Raw genomic sequence first — 23,393 nt, forward strand, 5'->3', positions numbered from 1 at the left:
AATTTTAGCTCTTTTGATTATACTATTGTATCAACCAAACTTTTTATTCAATACAGCATTGAAAAAGTATTTCATAAAATATACAAATAACTCAAGTATGTTCTATAGATCGATCGAGAAAGATCTAGGATATAGCTAAATATAAAACATGCAATTCGATAAAATTCCATCCATGCCAAGTAAAAATAAGTCTTATTACGTATAAGGTTAAGTCGAGTTTTGTTTCATGTATCTTATTTATTTTAATTTATTGTTACGTACCCCATGTTTCTACATGATTCAAGAATGTTATCGATGGTAAATAATAATAATATGAAATAGCGCTTCCTGCGGCGGGGTTGCCGTTTACCTTCAGAAGCGACTGCGAATATAATACGTATCTCTGCGATACGAATAAGTAGTACGAGGAAAATTCCTGAGACTTGAGCTGAGACAATGTACTGTGAATAAAAATAACGGCTTTATGTATCGACTTTTGACATTTTGTGTAGCGTGCAAATACACACATCACATCACATCATCAGCCCGTTTTTGTCCACTGCTGGATATAGGCCTCTCCAAGCGCACGCCACTGTGGTCTTTCTCCGGCTACTCGCATCCAGCTCCTGCCTGCCGTCTTGCGTATATCGTCCTTATTGACCCCTAAAGTCCTTCATTGACCCCGTATTAGATCAAAATGACATGTTATGACAGTACAAAATAAAAAAGCTCAGGAAAAGTAAAGCTATTATACTGCGGTTTATCCCTCTCTTTTTGTGTCGTATTACCAATAGGATCGTAATACGATACAAACAGACGCCTCTGTAAGAGTGAATGAAGATCATACATCTGTTTTTGTGCAGTAACTTGCGCACGTGACATCTTCAACGTTCAACTTTAAGATTGGTCTTAGTAAATTAGTCCAGAAAAACAACAATTAAGTAAGATCTAATCTGTCTTTCGACAAAGTAAAGTAGCGGAGCCAACCGGACATATAAAAGGACCTTCTCATAAGAATTGTATTTTTTGAAAAAAAATGTTTTCAAGCGGCAAGTCATACCACATACTGAGCACATTTTAGCACATCTATTCTTTTTTTTAAAAATTGATCATATTTTCGAAATTTCGTTTTTTACGTGTAAAATTACAAAAATAGTTTTTTTTTTATTTACATCTGCACATGACAGCTTATGTCGAGCACATTGCGACACAAATTTAATAAATTTGATAAAGTAAAGTAGCGGTGCTAACAAGACTTGAAAAAAAGAACCTCCTCATAAAAATGATATTTTTTGAGTAAAATTATTTTTCAAGCGGCACATAACGCATACTGGGCACATTTCAGCACATTTTTTTTTAATAGAAATTCGAAACTTGCGGTGTCATCATAATGGACATCTTTCATTGACTATAACATTTTAAAAAAAGGAACAAAAACTTTAGAAAAATAAATTGTCTCCAATCACGTCCATAATTAGCATGCATACCAATTATATAAACGTGTTTACATTTTACACGTGAAACCCATTTGTCAATAAATAATATATCATACAAAGCTACAGGCTTTCAAATAAACGAATCTCGAAAATTGAATTTGATTCAGTTGTCAGCGGAAAATTACACGTTATTATCATAGCGTATAATTAATGTTACACAAATTGCATGTTCATTTAAAATTAGAATTATCCGAGGCTCCAAACAAGCAAAACGATTTATAATCTAAGCATATTTAAATACTAATTTTAACAAAACAGCGTTCCGTTTAAAAGGATTTAAATCCTTAAAGGTATATGTATGCAGCGCTAAAGCGCTGTTTTGAGGCGTTCTTCCTAACGTATTAAAAATAATGTACTTTGTAAAGTAGAGAAATGAACACGGAAAGGATTTAAGAGAATCTGAAGCATGAGTAATCTGCTTTTCTAGCTACGTATTACAAATAATGGCACACTTTATAGCTCGTATTATACTAGTATTTTAGAGAGGCAAGTTTGGTTTATGTCTTTTGCATTTATGGGAAGCTAACAATTCAATTGATGTGTGTATTTACATTGTGATAGATTATAAAGATATATATAGAGTATAGGTTTTATTTTTACGTATTTACTATAATACTATAATTTTTTGCCTTGAGATTGATTTTTATTTACATTTAATGTTTTATTTACTGTTAAAATGTTTTAAAAAACTCGCCATCATCCTCCTGCCCTTACCCAATTTTACTTGGAGTCGACCCAGCATATAGTCTTCCATACTTCTCTGTGGGTCATCTCATACCTAACAAGTCACTATATATTAAAATAAACTATAATATTTATTTATTCATTTTAATCTACTAGTATTAATAACACACAAAACATGACATCTGTGACGTCATCATCTCGTTAAACTTCATCACTTCACGTTACAATTTAGACAAGTTTATGTACAACGCTGACGACATTAATTAAATACCTTTCAAAGTAACGTTCACAGATTTTCCCCGAATCCAATATACATATATATCGATGCAATGAGAACCTTTTAAAATAGCTTCCTGCGGATCCGTGTGCAAATTTGCACAAAGCGCCCTCACTCGAACTTGGATAGAGGCAACCGCAAAGTGCCGTATTTCGCCCCCTTCATATTAAACCAACGTTTGACCGAGTATCCGCTCTAAAGTTATTAGTGACGGAATAATTTATTCACCTAAATCGAATTACATCTTAAAACAGAGCCATTTTCTGATACAGCGTTCTGAGCAAGCGGTAATATAGTCCAGTGGTTAGAACGAGTGCATCTTAACCGATGATTGTGGGTTCAAAGCAAGGCAAGCACCACTGAATATTCATGTGCTTAATTTGTGTTTATAAGTCATCTCGTGCTCCTGACATATATAAACCAGCATTGTCGAATTTGAAAGAAATTCTGCCACATCTGAATCTAACAAAACGCACTGGAGCAGCGTGGTGGGATATGATTGAGGAGGTTACTCAAAGGGAGAAGATGCATTAGCTCAGCAGTGGTAAATTTACAAATGTTGCTAATAAAAAACATAATTGTGTCTGCGTTTAAAAAAAGTATTTAAAAATAAAACAACATGATTTGTTTTAATAAACAATCATAAATAAATAATCTTTATACAGTAATTCTTTAAATGACAATCTGGTCCAGGAGCGAAGAATTTAAAGAATTTAGCGTGGTGGAATATGTTCCAAACCTTCTTCTTAAAGGGAGAGTAGTCGTTAATCCAGCATTGGGAAATTTACAGGCTGTTGCTATTTGTTGTTGCACAAAGCAAGTTTAATAACTGAAATATCAATCTTTATTTATGTATTTATTAGTAGTTAGATTTCATTAAGCCTTCGTAGTTATTTTCTTGCCAGTTCGTTTTCTGCCTGCCTTTTAATCATACGATATTAATAGGCAGAAAGGTTCAAACTTAACTCCAAAACTTTTACTTGTTTACTTGCATGTTTTACTGTGCTGAAACCAAAAGCAAAATCAAAAATACTTTATGCAATAGTCTTCTAGAAACACTTTTCAATTGTCATGTTACAGTATCGAATTAAAAATGAAGCTACAACCGGTTCCGCAATTATGTAAATTCTACCGAGAAGAATTGGCAAAGAAATCAGTAGTTACTTTTCCGCCATTTTAATAACTGTGTATGTCAAATAAAGTACAATTTGATTTATATATAATATCCTACCTAGAAATAAACAAAGACATATAATACAACAATAGGTACAATAGTCCATACTTTTTTATAATTAATATAATCTGTATTGAGTAATGTGACTTATTTATCAATGATTTTAACTGGGTTCAAATTTGAAACTTCATTTAGACAATGCATTTATACCATTTATCGTCATTGGTATCTGATACAAATATTTTGTTTGTGCATCGTCATTGGTATCTGATACAAATATTTTGTTTGTGCATTAAAGACTTTTTGACTTAGAAAGTTTTTTGTGATGTAGGTAGACGGACAGATAAACGGGCCGGATGTGGTCACCACCGCAGATAGACATTAATCGCTACAAGAAACATTAATCTATTTTATCAATGCGTATCAAACTTGAGGCCTAAAACACTGGCTCCCTCATTTCAAATTAGGACACAACAATATTAAGTATTGTTGTTTGACAGTAGAATATCTGATAAGAGCTAGTTACCTTACCAGACGGACTTGAAACGTAAATAACAAATCTTAAAACATAGAAATATAAACCTAAATAGAAAATGAAAATTTGCATATTATTATTGGACAACATCACATACATTACTATGGTCCCAATTTAAGTATCTAAAGTTGTGTTACGGAAAATCAGAAATAGCGACGATACTACAAATATCTAGACCCAAGCCAACATAGAAAACTAATTAATTTTTTCTACTCAACTAAATCGGGAATCGAATCCCTCAACTCAGTGGCGTACCAATAAAAACTGATGATAAAATTTTAACAAAAAGAAAAACCGACTTCAAACAAAACACTATTTTAAAACAAATAAAAATGCTCTAAAAAGTAATAAAAATAATTGCATATTTAACATATTTTTGAGAGTCCTCCTAGGTAAAATGAAATGAAAAATATTAGACTACTTAAAAGTTGATTTACGATTATATAATGTAGTTATAATTATTGCTATATTTGGAGCCGGTGTCAATCACGGGCACACGCTTCAACAATCAAAAGAAAGAAGCAATACGAGCCTCTTGATTGACTAAGTATAATATCGTATAAAAGGTAATTTGTAAGAAACATATTTCTTAAAGTATTCTCGTATTGTTTTTTGATAGATATAGTATAGGGTTGGCTGACACCGACTCCAAATATAGCAATAATTATAACTACATTATATAATCGTAAATCAACTTTTAAGTAGTCTAATTTTTCATTTCATTTCACTACCTTTCAAACAAAAAAAAATTATCGAAATCGGTCCACCCAGTAAAAAGTTATGAGGTAAAAAACATAAAAAAAAAAAAAAAAAAAAACAGACGAATTGATAACCTCCTCCTTTTTGAAGTCGGTTGAAAATATAAAATGTTGTAAAAGTTATTTAAACAAATAACTTTTACAACATTTGTCATTTCTTATAATAACATTTTATAACCCTTTTGTGTGATGTCTTATTTTGTATATCTTTTGTTCGAATTAAAAGAGACAAAAAATGTTCAGAGTGCTTAAACAAAATATATGTACCTACTTGGTTGTCAAAGCGAATTCCAGCTTCGATTCTAACTTAAGGACCTTTAAGGACTTTTGAGAAACAAACGAACAATGTCGAGCAGCTTAGTCTCATTTATATACTAGTTCAAATTCCGGACATTCATAAATTTTATAAAAAAAAAAATAATTACATTTAGCCTAAAAGTTCTTCATAATAATACTGCTAGCGACTCAATTTAATGCAATCTCAAATTAAAATTATAAATTTAATGTTGGAAAGATTAGGTACTGTATTATTAAAAAAAAATCTGGAATTGGTCCATCAAGAGATACGCCCGTATACTTAGTATTGTTGTATCCTGATTCCAAAGGTACATACATAGATGGGTAGCTGTCAGCATATATAAGTTTACCCCCAATATGATGATGCAATATTTAATTTGTTTTACTGATATTTCTTACGATCAATGAATATTGATTATATAAAATATTTCTAGCTTTAGTGTAATATCTCTCCACTGACAGTGTTCAAATTATCACGTTAGATAACATTTAAATCGAATGCAGTCTGCATTAACCACGCCGCATTGCACACTATTGCAATTGGATTTCCGTAGATACTCTTGTCACACCAAAGCTGTTGAACTATATATCAAACAACGCAACCAAACGATTCATCTAACAAAAATTTCAAACATGAAATAGGTTATGATCTCAAAAAAAAAAATTACTTAGAATAAAATTTTAACAACGGAATTTGAAGATTAGTAAATTCATCGGTTAAAAAATATAGGACACAGATGCAAAATACTATTGAGTATTTAAATAAAACTAATTATAACGGATGAATCGCGTATATTAATTATTTTTAAACATCCCGACGTTTCGAGCACTTTGCAGTGTTCGTGGTCACGGGTAGACTACACGGACAGTCTACCCGTGACCACGAACACTGCAAAGTGCTCGAAACGTCGGGATGTTTAAAAATAATTAAAAATAATTAATATACGCGATTCATCCGTTATAATTAGTTTTATTTAAATGTGTAATAATCGCGAAAATTTAAGACAACATTACTATTGAGTAGTGTATTGTATCCAGAACGATTATCCATAAAGATTCATTTGTTTCCAAGTTTCATTTAAATAAAAAAATATAAAGATTTGTTAGCTGGATATTTAAAAGTATTGCACGCATACAATCAAAAGTGTTTTAAGAATACAGTTTTAAAACGTTTTTATCATTCCTCTAACCAAATAATTATTGAACAATTGTTAATATAATAGGAAATAACATAGGAAATACAACATTCATGAATAAATAATTTTCGATCTGGTCTAAAAAATACATTTCATTTCATTTCACAAACACTAAGAGATGAAAAAAATATTATGAAACACTTTAACAGCCACGAAGTTTAATCGTTTTACTTTAATATTAATAATTATTAACTTGGCTAAGTGAGTTGGCGCATTAGACCGAAAAAATCTCATAAATATAAATTAGTACTAATTTATTTTAATCATATCTCTTTCTTATTTCAACCTAAGAATAAAAAAATAAGTTTTCAAAACAGTAAATTTTTCTTACACAGATAAATAATAATCGATAATATTTATGATTAAGAATTTCTAAATTCCTTATTTTTTTATCATGAGATTCGCTGACCCAATTATCGCTTATCACTAGTTCACACTACTACTAGAACTCAGCAATGTAAAGCAAATAGTAAGAAAATAACATACAACTAAATTTGATATCACATTCCGATTAAATAATATTTATTGCGTAGTTTATACCCGGTATGTTGAAAATATCACTCTATATTTTGTACATACAATTAACTATAGGATAAATTCACAGACCAGCTATTTTCCGATGATAGTACTATAACAGAATTCGTAATCTATGTAAAATAAACTCTATAAAATATTTACCCACACAAACATACGCTACACACACTAAGAAAAAATATAATCAAAATTAAAGGTATTAATTTCGAGACTCACTGTTCTCGTGAACAAGACTTCGTAGATGATGTCGAAACATAGAGCGAAAGCGAACAAAAATAAAAACCATGGTAAATATCCCGAAATTAATACCTTTAGTAATAAAAATAACCATGTTAATTTAAAATCTTATATAATCAAAATTACTTTATATAACGTTATCACATATTAAAGTGTAAAGATTTCAAGCGAATTACATAACAGGAGTAAATCTTTTAAACTTTGGCGGTTTTCTGGAGTACCGCGATACACAAGAAGGATTTGCCGTCTCCGAACTCGGTGCGAGCCACTTTAGAAGCGTTCCGTTGCGCCGCCACAAAATGCACCAAGAAATCTCCTAAAGAATACACAACTCCTTAAGCCGACGTGTTTGTGTATCCATTTGGTGGATCTCCTTTGAATACGACAGTGATATAGGATTTAGAGAAATTGGAACGGTTTGAGTGAATTGATTGATAGGAAAATGTTGCCGCAGTCTATTCCGCGTATAATACGGTAGTAACATCATCATATTGAATACGAACCGCCGTGTTTACGATTACAGACATATACAATCACTTAACATAATATTTTGTATGTATTTCCAACTATTATTGGTAACTGTTGGAAGTAAACTATTAAATATTAAATATATGTAGTATATTCAGATAGTTTAGTTATTTTTTTTTCATATTTGTATGTACACCTTACTAGATGATTTATTTTTATACGTAGTCGATCCTAGACAGTTATCATAGAAGATAACCCGATGTAAAACGTGTTGATTTTTATTTCCGAAACGTTTCACTCAGATTATCCTTTCACTCAGATAACTTCTCGGCTATCGGTGTCACTTTCAAAAGGAAGTTTGAAAGTGACACCGATAACCGAGAAGTTATGTGGAAGGCGGTTATCATGGTATGGGCATGTAATGCGGAGGAATGAGGAACATATTGTGAGGAAGACCTTGAGCATGGATGTGGATGGATATAGAGGTAGAGGACGACCAAGAAAACGATGGATGGACTGTGTGAAAGACGATATGGTTAGAAAGAATGACATAGACAAGAATGGATAGAAATAATGACGACTGACAGAGAAGTATGGAAGGAGAAGACATGCTACGCCGACCCCAAATAAAATTGGGAAAAGGGCAGGAGGATTGAATCCCACATATATCTTTGTCGCGACAAGAGGCGAAAAACACACGCACACAAAATAATGTGTTGTTAGGTTCTACTTCCAACGTGTATGAATTGCACACACGCATGCATTTTTTTTGTGTATCTCTCGCTCCCCTTCAATCACAAGGATGGAAGTCTATGAACAGGAAGTCCCAGTGAACGCGCTACATAATTTGATCAGAGGGCGCGGCATTAGAGTTGGCCTTCAAATGATACCAAATAATTTTCCACAAGGATTTCATGTTAATTTTGCTTTATACCCAGATGACATGTGTAAAGTTACACATAATGTATGTGAAGTCTATAAGGCTCTATACCTATTCAACGCGGAATTGTATGTATGCGTCTAAAGATGAGTTGATTTGCTCTTTTTTTATGAACAGGGACAATAAGCAAGTAATTCTTAATAAAATGGAGTATACTAGAACTTCTTGGAAGGTCATAGAGTACTCGTGTTCAACCACATTTATTCTTTGTTTGTTTGAAATGTTTACATTGACGATCTCCATGGTCGAGTAGCGTGTACACCGGCTTACATGGGTACGCCACTCCGAGGTCCCGGGCTTGATTCCCGGCCGAGTCTATATGGAAAAAGTTCATTACTTTTCTATATTGCTTTGGGTCTGCGTGTTTGTGGTACCGCCTTTACTTCTGATTCTCCATAACACAGGTTCTTTAGCTACTTACATAATGATCAGTGTGTATGTGATGTTGTCTAATATTTATTTACTTAAAATTAAGCATATAAAACTGTGTATACTTGATAAGTTAGACCAGACTCGTGAACTCAGATTGTTTATAACCGAAATCATAACGATGTCTTATTTAAAACAATACACACAAATTATTGTACACTTTTGTATATGTATATTTTATTCACTTAATATAACTTTTCACTGCAGAAGTTGTAGATGAGACTTATTTCATCCGTAGATAAATACGTTTTCTTGAAGTATAATCAACTTTAATTATTTATTAGGGTTCTATAACCATTTCACTATAACAAACTTAACTTATTCTTATCATTTTTAGAGGATGACCGAATGAGGGATGATACAACATTATAACTACGGTAAGGTAAAAAGGATGTGTCTCGTATCTTTTTAATCAAAAGACAATCTATTTGGAATTTACTGTTTATTGGAGGAACGTGTATGTGTGTGTATTCGTGTGTGTGAGTGTCTATAGATGTGTGATCGACACATTGTAAACCATTGCGATAGTAAAAATACAGTGAAGTCGAATTCGGAACAACTAAAGTTTAAATCAAACGAATAGATTACGCAAAGAACACTTAATTTAAATTCTAAAACAATAGTACAGAACGGATAACCATTTCAAGCGATGTCTTTGAGACAGTGCACCTACATCCGAAAGGCAAACATCTTACGATGTGGGGAATTAGAGTGCCGCATTTGCCTAATGCAATCTTGTAAGCCTCAGTCGTAGGAGTTAAATAAATTGTTATAAAATAAAATGCAATTTATTTACGCTATACATCATAATCGTATTATGAAGAGTTCAAACTGTTCAAATGTGTTTTTATTGGATATTTGAGAGACATAAAATAGACTAGTAAGCCGCCCTAGCTTCGCACGGTTGCAATGTTGATACTAAATGTGATACATATTGCCTTTATATAATAGGTTGGGGAAAAAGTTTCTTCGTATTTTATATGAAAATTCACAAAGTTTTTTTTATAGTTTATTTACATTTGACTAAAGTATGTAGGTGCCATTTTGTTGCATAACTTTTTGCCATCTTGTTGGTAGTGACATGATCCCATTGCTGTAAAAATTTTGGGGCTTCTGATCGAAAAACTGCGACAAGTGGTTTTGGCAGTCCTCTCGTGATGTTAACCTGACACTGCCTAAGGAATTCTGCAGAGACCGAAACAGATGAAAATCTGAAGGTGCAAGGTCAGGACTATACGGCGGATGCATTAATACCTCCCAGCCAAACTCTCGTAATTTTTGTTGAGTGGCTAAAGATGTGTGAGGTCTAGCGTTGTCATGGTGAAAAACCACACCCCTTCTGTTGATCATTCTGGCCGCTTTCTCTCAATTTCTTGCTTCAATCTCATCAATTGTTCGCAATACAGTTCTGAATCGATGGTCCTGCCGGGCGGTAACAGCTCATAATGAATGATGCCCTTCCAATTCCACCACACACACAGCATTACCTTGTTGCGAGTTAATCCGGGTTTTGCCACAGTCTGTGAAGCTTGACCGGCCTTTGACCACGATCTTTTTCGCACGTTCTTGTCGTATGTGATCCACTTATCATCACCAGTTATCAGCTTCTTCAAAAATGGTTCGGTTTCATTACGTCGTAATAAAGAATCACAAATGAGTACACGGTTCATTAGGTTTCTTTCAGTGAATTCATGAGGCACCCATATATCGAGCTTTTTTGTGTACCCAGCTTTATTCAAATGAGTCAAAACCGTTTTGTGGTCAATTGCCAGTTCTTTAGCTACATCGTAACTACTAATATGCCGATCTTGCTCCACTTTTTCAAAAATGGCATCAATTTTGTCCGTAACAGGGCGACCAGAGCGAGATGCATCTTTGATATCAAAATTTCCGGCTTGAAAACGCTTAAACCAAACTTGCGCTACTCTCACAGATACTGCATTAGGTCCATAAACATCACAAATTTTTTTCGCGGCTTGAGTTGCATTTTTACCTTTTTTATAGTAAAATTTTAAAATGTATCGAATTTCTTCTTTAGATTCACTCAATTCAATTCCTAATTTGAATTTGGAAGTGCCTTCTTTAAAATTAAAACTTTTTAATGATACCAAAACCAGCCAGATACAAATGGTATAGCCAAAGAGATTTTATTACAAGTTCATACATACTATATGCGAAAAGACTTTTTCCCCAACCTAATACAACGTTCACACCTCTTGTCATTACATAATACAAACCGCTATTTACCTACATTTAAAACCTTTAATATCTTCGAAAACAGTCATTTATATTAACCACTGTAAAAGTATATTGATCTATATTAAAACAATGTTTTGAGGTACTTAATTGGGAAGAATTAATACTGTATTGTTTAAAATCCCTACGTAAATAAGCCCTTACTTCTCGTAAAGGATAAAAAATGGTTATAGTGGGTTATCCCTATGAGATTGACATATATACCCACGCAGACTTTTTTGTACGCCTTTTTAAGGTTCACAATATTGTAGTGTATTATTTTGGTCTCGTAGGGATCAGCCAGAATTAACAATGTAAGCGCAAAAATTGTGTTTATTTATGTCATATTAGAAACTTCCAATATTATCGGTGCTTCTCTACTAATAATGCTATCTGATTAAAAACGCATCAAATTCGTTGCAAAGTTTGATAGATATAAGCATACTAAGGAACAAACAAACAGGAGGAAGCGACTTCGTTTTATACTATTTTTTTTATTAATTTAATATGTAGTGATACATAACAATACAAAATAATTTTTGAAACAATAATTTCAATCCAGTTAGAACGTTTAAAAGAAAATTATTTGTTCGAAACCACACAAAACACCACGACGATGACATGACTTGACATGCTTAATTTATCTTTACAAATCATCTCATATTATAAAGCCTGTAAATTTTTCACTTCTGGGCTCCCTTTGTGGAAAAGAATGAAATATATAAATATATACTGTATATATATATATAAATATATAATGTATATAAATATATACGTCAAATGAAATTAACCACACTTAACATATAACATTTGAAATTAAGGCATTATTGGATAATAACAATTATTATAAAGAAAACGGATTCGATATTCATGAATCTTTATATATTTGCTCAAAACGCTTTAAAAGTCACGACTAGGAATACAGTTCCTAGGCGGGTTCTTAATATTTTTAAATTGTTAGTCTTGGCACTTATCCGCACGAACCTTAAATCGCCTTCATAGTTTCCTAATATAAATGTTTTTCTTTTCATTGTAAATATAATTTTAGTTTCAATTTCATTCAGTTTTTGATATAACGAAAAACAGAATGATATATTTAATTTTCCCTGAATAATATTAAATACTACTCCAATCGCATTTTTATTCAGTTTATAAGTATAAGTGTCGACTGATTCATACATTTATAAAGAACATATCAAGCAGATGACTTTTGATTGTTGAGGCTTATGCCCGTGGCTGACACCGACTCCAAATATAGCAATAATTATAACTACATTATATAATCGTAAATTGACTTTTAAGTAGTCTAATATTTTTCATTTCATTTTACCTAGGAGGACTCTAAAAAATATGTTAAATATGCAATTATTATTATTACTTTTTAGTGCATTTTTATTTGTTTTAAAATAGTGTTTTGTTTGAAGTCGGTTTTTCTTTTTGTTAAAATTTTTATTTGAACTCATCTCTGCTCCATCATTTCGTATAAATAGTAGTCAAGATATCACCATTCACTGGCAATTTATCTATTCGTACGAAGTGTTTTGCTCATCTGATGCGGAAATCCAATGTGTAAAACGCTTCCAGTATCCGTTCTCCAATAATTTTAAGCCGGGTAAAGATATCCAGTGAATATGAAGTTATATTCTGAGTAAGCACGTTTCACCCTGGATTGCATCGACGCTTGCTATTAGTTATTTTTTTTATCTAACAATATGAGTTGAGTGTTGACCTTTTTTATTCGAATATCGTCTTAGATAAATCATTAGTAAGTAATGGTGGTTTTAAATGTGTTACTTAGAAAAAAAAGCAATAAGTACTTATTTGGTGGATAAGCTTTGTACAAGTCTGTTGGTTGGATACCACCCTTTCATCAGATATTCAATAACACAATTAATAATCAATAATAGTATTTTAATTTAATTTCTTTTATCACTTCTGGCAAACTAACTGTAAATTCCCACTGCAGTATTAACGCTCTATACTTAAGAAAAAGATTAAGAGCCATGCCATAGTAGATAGACCTTTTTTTCATCGGAAATATGATTTTTTCACAATTCTTCCATTTATGGCCCAACAAAAATGAATTATAAAAAATATATCACATCGTGCTTGTCAAAGTATGAATATATGTGTATGGATCTTCAGCAAAGTACAACTCACATAAGTATTTCTGACTTAACTTTCTTAAATGCATACTTATAATCATCATAAATGCATGCATATACTTGGTGGTAGGCCTTTGTGCAAGCCCGCCTGGGTAGGTACCACCCACTCATCAGATATTCTACCGCTAAACAACAGTACGCAGTATTGTTGTGTTCCGGTTTGAAGGGTGAGTGAGCCAGTGTAACTACAGGCAAAAAGGACATAACATCTTAGTTTCCAAGGTTACAGCGTCATTGTCTATGGGTGATGGTAATGGTGACGACTTACCATCAAGTGGCCCGTATGCTCGTCCGCCAACCTATTCCATAAAACAGAAGCAAAAATAACAAAATAACTCAATCTTCTTAAAATATTATAATAATAATGACTACTCTATATATGTCTATAAAACATAACAAACTATACATCCAGGTTGAATAAAGAGACAGTATATTTTGGAGAGAATAGAAAATTAAGGTCAGAAACAGTTTGTAACCTATTACGTTGCCCACTGTTGCAAGCAATTGCTTGTTATATCCAACATGAAACCTGAGTGAAACTATTTAATTACAAGCAAAGAGTCGTAACTTCCCAGCGTAATCCGCCAACAAACGACCATGCTACCTACATGTTATATTTAGATTCAAAATTTGTAAACAAGGAAATTATTTCTACATTTTTTATTACTTATTTATTCTGTAGCTAAGTAAAGTTAATTAAAGTAACAGCCTGTAAATTTCCCACTGCTGGGATAAGGTCTCCTTCTCCATTAAGAAGCGGGTTTGGAACATATTCCACCACGTTTTTCCAATGCGGGTTGGGGGTATGCACATGTGGCAGAATTTCGATGAAATTAGACACATGCATTTCCTCGCGATGTTTTCCTTCACCAACGAAACACAAATTAAGCACCTATATATAGCGGTGCTTGCCTGGATTTGAACCCGCAATCATTGGTTAAGATACACGCGTTCTAACCACTGGGCCATCTCAGCTCTCGTAGCTAATAGCCAAGTGATAGATAAAAATTGGTATAGATAATTAAATATACAGTTATTGAAACTGAGTGGTGTGATCAAGGAAGTGACGTCACCTTTCAGACGTAGAAAAGGAAAGGACATCCATCTTGAGTTGTCACGGTGGTAAAAAAATGAACCGTCAGTTGCAGCCTTGATGAATTTCATAATTATTATTTTTTTGGTATATACCTAAAACTTAAGTAATTAGTGTGCGTCAATTTGGGGAATCAATAATAAGCTAGATCAACATATTTAAACAGTGAATGTATCTCAATTTAATATACTGAAGCGTGATAAAGAAGAATGAACAAATGCGAGTACGTTTGCGAAATGGAGGAGGATTGAGACAATCTAAAAAAAAATTAACAAAATATTAAAAAGTTATTTTAAAAAAAAAAAAATGTTTTAAATTCTTATAAGAAAATTGGTAAGGTAAACAGTGTTTATGATTTCTTACAGTTGCAGTTGAAGTACTGCTTTCAGCAATTAAGCAAATCATCTGGTAGAAAAATAGCTCATCGTAAATCAAGTTTGCCAATTAAATCCCTTACTTAAACTAGCGTAAGCCTTCTTACATCATCAAGGGGGTGTCAATCATATAACCTAAGAGATTATATATAATTACTATGGCTTCACTACTCTTTAAACAAGAATACAGCAATCCAGTCTGGAAAAATCAAGACATGCCTAGACAAAGCCTTACGCTGTATACAATGAAGTATTTTCTTTTTATAACTGACAGGCACGATTTGGTGTCATATAATATGTATAAAAAACGACAAAATAATAAACAGAACACTCTTCGTAAAAGCTAAAAAGTCTTCACTCCGCCATGTTGAATTTTTGATGACGTCATATACCATAAATGACACTTGTTACAAGTCTTTGCCGAAATTTAAAGCGTTTAGCTTGTAAGTGGTTTTATACGCGGGAAATAGGTTAAACACATTATTCTCCCTGGTTGCCTTGTGCTCGAATTTACACAGCGGGAAATATTGTTTTACATTATTTGTACATGCATGCGCATGTATCTATATATTTTATTTCAACTGTGTTCAATTAACGACCCAAATAAAAGATAATACGTTGATATTTATTTGCTCATTCAAACTTGGTTGACCTGGATTCACGACTCTTCGGGGAGTTTGTATAAACATAATAAGGCTATACTGTTATCGTTCTAGCCGATATATCGAAGTTAAATAACACTTTAGATTAATGTACCATAAATATTATTGAACAAAATTTCGTTTCCAATGTTCGTAACTTGGATATCATTAATATTGCCAAAATCAAAACTTTAGTTCAGGCTGAACTGATTTCTGTTCTTAAACCTTGCTTTAGTCGTTTGGGGTTTATTTGGCAATATAGGACATGTGGTCTATTGGGTGACCAATCAACATTGGCGCTGTAAGAAATATTAATCATTTCCAACATCGCCAAGGTACCGCCAATCTTTGGAGCTAAGCTGTCATGTCTCCAGTGCTTTGTATGACTTTGTCCAGCTATGGAATACTCATAGGTCGCTATTAATAAAGTATATTCCAATCCTTACTTCTTGATACAATGCTGTACTCACTTTTTATAAAATTTTAATATGTAAAAGGCAAATAGAAATATAAACAAGGAATTATTTTCTGTATCATAGCTGAGACATAAAGATTATCCTTATGGAAACTATTACCATAAGCATAGTATTTGGCCGTTGAATCGCAATTCCGATCGTCATTAGGAATCATTAAAACGTCTAAAAACAAATATGTTTATGAAAATATTCATTTCTCGAATGCAGCGGATTCTCTTTAATGATAAGTGAGTATTATTAAACGTCAACAATGTATTTGACATGACTGTTATATCGAAACGTCAATCCAAAACCTGGATAACCAGTGTAAGTGAACAGTTTCACTTGGATAGATAAAATATGATTATAATAAGAAAAATCTAGTATGAAGACAAAGGCAGGTGGTGTATAAATTGGGACAATTTGTAGTCACAGATAATATTGTTAGCGTGATTCAGGTTTCCCACGCATAAATGCCATCACGTAAAATCTATAACATTTTAATAAAATTCCCATTTATATAATCAATTATTAAGTATTCCTTCGAACTTATTCGAAGTTTTTATGGAATCGAATGTTTACTAAATTTAAATTGTTTAATTAATTACGGCCTGTGCTTTCACACAAACGTCTACATGGACAAAACCGCGAGTAAATGCTAGTAAAATATATTAAGTTAGTATTTAACTTAGAACAATTCCTAGCATCTAAAAATTCAAGTCACGACTCGAGCTGTTCCTAACAAAATCTGTCAAGCTTCGCGACGAAGTCAATTTCATTTGATGAGCATTTTTATTAGAAGACTTTATTCGTATTTTTAAAACTGCACTCACAGAGCAAAATGATGTTGCTTTATTGTTCACGCGAAAGAATAAAACGTAGATCTTTAAAATGAAACGTGAAATAAAAGTTTGCACTCTTAAGACTTCGGTGTATTCCCTATTTTGTGTTGTAATGGGAGGTTTTACGGTTGTTGTGCACTATGTACTATAGTATTTTTATTAGCTTAGGATTCTGTTACATTTCTCGCTGAAAGTGCATTAGCAGTAAAACCGGTGTTATTGTTTCGTATTATTGAGACTTTGGCAAGGATCGACTCTCTTCGATACGGGCATGAAATAAATTATGAATAGACCCAAATACAACTAATGCAACAAAACCGCTATAAGTTTATTTTTCCTCCAATCGAGAGTGATCAAAGTATTCATTTCATTGTTACTTTGTTACGCCATTTTTTATTTATTTGACAACGATGTATGAAAAATAATCCGTATAAATACAAATGTCCTAAAATAGTTTTACGAATACTGGATGATTGAGCAGGCAATGTTGTCTGAAAAGATTAATATAATGAGATCAAAAGGTATACATGAAGCATATTTGAAGCCTTTTGAAGTCACGTTTCATAATAATCCGGGCAGTGTCTTGGAAATAAGGAGATGTTCGTACATTAACCCTTGTTAGGCTCTTTGACATCGCGGACCCTCCTCACTTTTCAGCCGGAGCGATCTAACAATCGCATGTAAGAGGTCCAAAGCGAATAAAATTCTCGATGCTTCGCGATTTTTAAGGTAATCGCAACCCAGGTATGCGGATGAGATCGTATTAAGCTCGTGTAGTGTAGTCACGATTCGCAAGTGGGTGGATGTGTCAGATTAGTTTGATTCAGCTGTTTTCAATGGCGACACGTGTCGAAAATCTACGAGTAACATTATGCACAAGCGCGTTTGACATTATACTGCCACTGAAACCGTTATAGAGGATGTTATCAAATATTCATATCGAAACCATTTTACTCAATCATATGATTGAGGGTTTTTTTCAATAATTTGAATATTATGCGAATTGAATGGAACAATGGCAATCGTAAATTTTAAAATGTAAACTCATGTGCTGTGTACACAGACGAAACTTTGGTTGGACTGCTTAAATGAGATAATAAACATCGAAATTGATCATTGAAAAAAAATACTTATATCAAAAGTGAACAATCAGCTAACGTTAAATAATTAGTAATAATAAATAGTTATGAATGAAAATGAATGAATGAATGAATGAAATTTAGAAAATATTTTTAAAAATTATTTAAAAAAAATATTTCTCTTTATTTTACACCACCAACAGAAATAAATAAAGTCACAGAAAAAAAAACTTATATTTATAGTTTTATTAATAAAATTTAAAAAACTCATATTTGCGGCGTGTCATTATATTCACGCGACATGAAGCATAACAAAGTATCATAAACGGGTGCACAAAATTCACATCAGCGCCAGCTTTACATCGCTGGCCGTCACGGCATACGATTCGATCGTAAAATATGTAATTATATACATGTTTACAATTATAAGCTGAGATGGCCCAGTGGTTAGAACGCGTGTATCTTAACCGATGATAGCGGGTTCAAACCCAGGCAAGCACCACTATATATATGTGCTTAATTTGTGTTTATAATTCATCTCCTGTTTGGCGGTGAAGGAAAACATCTTGAGGAAACCTGCATGTGTCTAATTTCATCGAAATTCTGCTACATGTGAATTCCACCAACCCGCATTGGAACAGATTGGTGGAATATGTTCCAAACCCTATCCACAATGCAAGAGGAGGCCTTATCCCAGCAGTGGGAAATGTACAGGCTGTTACTTTACTTTTACAATTATAACATTTATAATTGTAAAAATCATTCATGGAAGACCTCAGAGAGCTGGATTCAATATGCACATGAAACAAAACATGTCGAACGCGTACAATGGTGAAACAATTACGTGCCCTCATTGTAAACGGTACGTGACGTGAACTTTAAACGTAATTGACCGACACGAGCTACTGACTTCTGTAGCCAAATGCTTTTATACTGGTTGTATATTACGAGGTCGCGACTTTATCTGAGTTTCCGTGCCGCTGCGTTCTCCGGCGATAGAGTGAAAATAGTAGGACAATAAAACAGGGCTCACTGTATCGGGCTGAGAGCCCACTCCTTATCGGAAAACTGTTACGGTGATTCATTGCTCGCCTCTATTTACTTACCGCTCTCTTAACCGGCTGCAACGCTGCACCTGAAGAGATTACGGCTCGTATTTTTCAATAATGTTCGTTCGTTTAAGTTATGTTTTCAATGTATTTAATTACTTGGAAGCGTTTTATGAAAATCGATATATAAGTTCGATTGCTAAATATTGATTAAAAAAAGGTATCGATTTGGCAACTTATGACCCGAGATGGCTCAATAGTTAGAATGTGGAATCGTCTTAGCCGATGATTGCGGGTTTAAGAATTTTGTTATGATTAATTTGTGTATATAATACACTTGGTATTTATTTATCATAAAACAGATATACTTGGCGACTTCCGCGGTCGAGTGGTGTGTACAACGGTTTTCATGGTTCCACCACTCCGGTCCCGGGTTCGATTCCCGGCCGAGTCAATTTAGGTTTTCTTTAGTTTACCATGTTGTCTTAGATCTGTGTGTTTGTGGTACCGTCGTTACTTCTGGTTTTCCACAACACAAGTGCTTTAGCTACCTTGGGATCAAAGTAATTTATGTGATGTCGTCTCATATTTATTTATTTATTATTTAGAATTTATACTTTAATTTTGTTTATGAAATAGAATTGTTTTATTGTAACCAAGCTGTTTTCAAATACCGTCTCTGTGAGACCACTACACGCGATAAGGCCACTTTTGTGCACGATTTTTTCTGTTTTTCTCATATCATCTGATAATAACATATGCAATTAAATATATAATGTATTATTTAATTTTGAACCTTTGTCGTATTAAAGTAGTCTGAAATATAAACTAATATATATTGCTATTTCTTTTTCTCGCAGTTAGATATGATTTATTGTCTGTAACACTAATTTAGTACGCCCTTTCCGTATATTCGAGAACCCGGAGTAATTCAATTGACTGATATCAAAGGTAAGAAAGATGTCCGCTACAAAAAGATGGCTGCCACACTCAACATCACCTTTGCCTTTGTCTTATACAGTAATTCATTCTTTACATATATACAATTACATAGCTTTTGTAACATTAGTAATAAATACATTTGTTCGCGCTTACGATTTTCATTTTAATAATATATATTATGTATATATCTAAATGAATTTAATTTTAATTAACATTATTTCATCGTATATAAAAACTTTTTTTACAATATTCAAAAAAAAAGTAATGTGTAAAAATGAATGTTCTGTGATCTTCTTTTGTTTTTTTTTATTCACTTACTATTAATGACAACGAAACAATGACAAAAAAACAATATAATTATATTGCAATAACATCAAGATTAAACTAGTTTTAAAGCTATTTTTTGTTTAATTGACTTCAAGTCAATCCAGTGTCTTAGTGATAGACAACATTGTTGTGCATATTATAATCAAATTAATCACGAACATTTCAACAGGAAAAATACTTTTATCGCTTTTTGATGAAAAGTGTTTGAATAAAGAAAATTATTTAATTTTAATTAAATCAGTTTTAGATCTGAAGATTACTGGTTAAAATTTTGAAGACAAGCAAGGTATGTAGATTTTTATTTACAACAGCATTTTAACAAGCCCAGACACGTTTTTCGCAAAAGATAAACGTTAAAACGCACATATGTGTTATGTAAAATAACAAATACAGTCACATAAATATCCTACTGATAGTAATCTTTCTTAAGAAGGTTTATCTTAAGGGAAATCTTATTCCGTTACGCCATTCCAAAATGGGTAAATTGTGTCCTACCCGTTAATCGCTTTTTGACAGATGGAACGAGTGGGCATTTCCGGTGACGTAACATTTCGATTGTTGAATCGATTATCGATACGAAACATAGGTATTATCGATTTATGTTGCCCGATGATTAATTTTTTATTGTTATTTTTTAACTGCCATTATGCCTTCGAACCGAGTTTACTTAACAGGATATATACTCGTATGATTGTTTTTGTACTGATTTCTCATTAATTATTCTCGGAAGAATCTACATTCTGAACCGGTGGTAGCTTTCATTTTAAATACAAATACAAAATAAGTTATTTAGAACGCTATTTGAATGAAGTATTTTTTTATCTAGATTTAGTGTATGTTTATGTTCTTACATTGATATTTAACAAAGCTGTTTCTGTTGTATTTTTTTTATGATAAAGGAGATGCATGGATGTGGACGGATATAGAGGTAGAGGACGACCGAGGAAATGATGGATGGATTATGTGAAAGAGGATATGGTTAGAAAGAATGTTACTTGTGAGATGACGTCTAACAGAGAACATACTTCTCTGAGGAGAAGACATGCTGCGCCGACCCCAAATAATATTGGGATAAGGGCAGGAGGATGATGATGATGATGATAGGGGGCAAACGAGCAGGAGGCTCACCTGATGGAAAGCCATCACCACCGCCCATGGACATTTGTAACAACGGTGGGCTTGCAGGTGCGTTGCCGGCCTTTAAAGGTAAATAATAACGTAATAATAATATCGATAAGAGCTAAGAACAAGAAATAACACTTGTTTAATTTAAAACATCGTTATTGTAACATAATAAAACCGTTAATATTCATTAGTTTGTTCAGTTATTGACGCACAAATCAAAACCATTAGAATTGTTTCATCTTCGCGTATTGTATATTATTATATTTGTGTAGATGTTAAAAATAAAGGAGTCTAGATGACCCAGTGGTTAGAACGTGTGCATCTTAACCGATGATTGCTGCACCACTGATTCATATGCTTAATTTGTCTTTATAATTCTTCTCGTGCTTAGCGGTGAAGGAAAACATCGTGAGGAAATCTGCATGTGACAAATTTCATAAAAATTCTGCCACATGTGTATTCCACCAACCCGCATTGGAACAGCGTGGTGGAATATGTTCCAAACCTTCTCCTCAAAGGGAGAGGAGGCCTTTAGCCCAGCAGTGGGAATTTATAGGCTGTTGTTGCTGTTGTTGTTGTTGTTGTTAAATATAATGTTAAAGATTATGTACATGGATAAGAATATGTATATAAAGATTATATCCTTTTATATTCGATTAATTAATTTCATCACACATGTAAATGACATATAGGTTTTGTAACTTGACAATAATACTATAAATAAAAACGGAAATAGATATTTACGGTATTCAAATATAAACAGTAATCAATAAATAATTAAACAAGATAAGTCAGCTCAAATACAATTTTTATCTCTAACTAAAATTATGCATACACATACATGACATGCTGTCTATAACTATTATGTATGTATGTATGTATGTATGTATGTATGTATGCATGTATATATGTACTTGTATGTATGTAGAAGCTGCTTTCCGAAACGGTGGTAGCATTTAATTGTTGACGATTCAACAACGCATCTTTGTGAAGTTTACTTGAATAAAATTGATTTGATTTGATTTGTATATCTGTATATGTATTTGTGTAGTGTATTTGTCTTATTTAGTGTAGTAATTTGTGTATAAATATAATTCCATATAATATTTAAACTCTGTGCTGTACACCCGCTTTCCGTTTTCAACCGACTTTAAAATGGAGGAGGTTATCAATCCTTCTGTATTTTTTTTTTATGTTTGTTACCTCATAGCTTTTGACTTGGTGGACCAGTCCTATTTTAATTTTATTTATTTCCGATGATGGTATCCGTATGAAAACGACATAAGTCTTAAAATTGCAATATGTATATGCGCGACAAATAGGTGAATAACCAAAAATCACGTTAATCAATTTTGATGATTCTTTTTTATTATAAAATATATACTTCAAGGGTAGTTCGGTGAAAGTTTGGTAAGGTTTTGAGCATAGGATCCATGACAAAGTAACGGAATGGAAGGGAACGGAACAATTCTGAGGAGCACATTAGCGATACTCGATCCAATCTTTTATTTATAAGTTATTTGGAAATTTAGTCAGCTTCCGTAATGTGGTTATATTTATGTAATTATCATAGTCGAATATTATTCAACTATCAACTAGCTATACTACAGAATTTGTTTATTTACGACATCACATTGCAAACTTCTAAAATTATCAGTGTTCCTTTACTATATTGTTCATGTATTATTTATACAAACCTTCCCCTAGAATCACACTATCTATTAAAAAAACCGTATCAAAAGCCGTTGCGTAGATTTAAAGATATAGGGACAGAGAAAGCGACTTTGCTTTATACTTTGTAGTGATGGAACTCCTATACGGCTCACAGGGTGCGATATGGGGCAGAATTTCTTACTATCTTAAATCAAATTTTGTGTATGTGATGTGATGTCATATGATATACGACATATATTAGCTCTTTTTCAAAGTTTTTCTGCTGAGGTCGACTACAGCTCATTCGAGGGATCCTTGTAGTTTATGCCGCATGTCGTATTAAAGCCGCATTTTCGAAAGTCTATTTTTGCTTTATTCACAAGTTTCCTTTGAAATTGTCCTCGAAGTA

This window comes from Vanessa cardui, chromosome 20 (genome assembly GCF_905220365.1).
Source record: "Vanessa cardui chromosome 20, ilVanCard2.1, whole genome shotgun sequence".
In the NCBI taxonomy this organism is placed as follows: domain Eukaryota; kingdom Metazoa; phylum Arthropoda; class Insecta; order Lepidoptera; family Nymphalidae; genus Vanessa; species Vanessa cardui.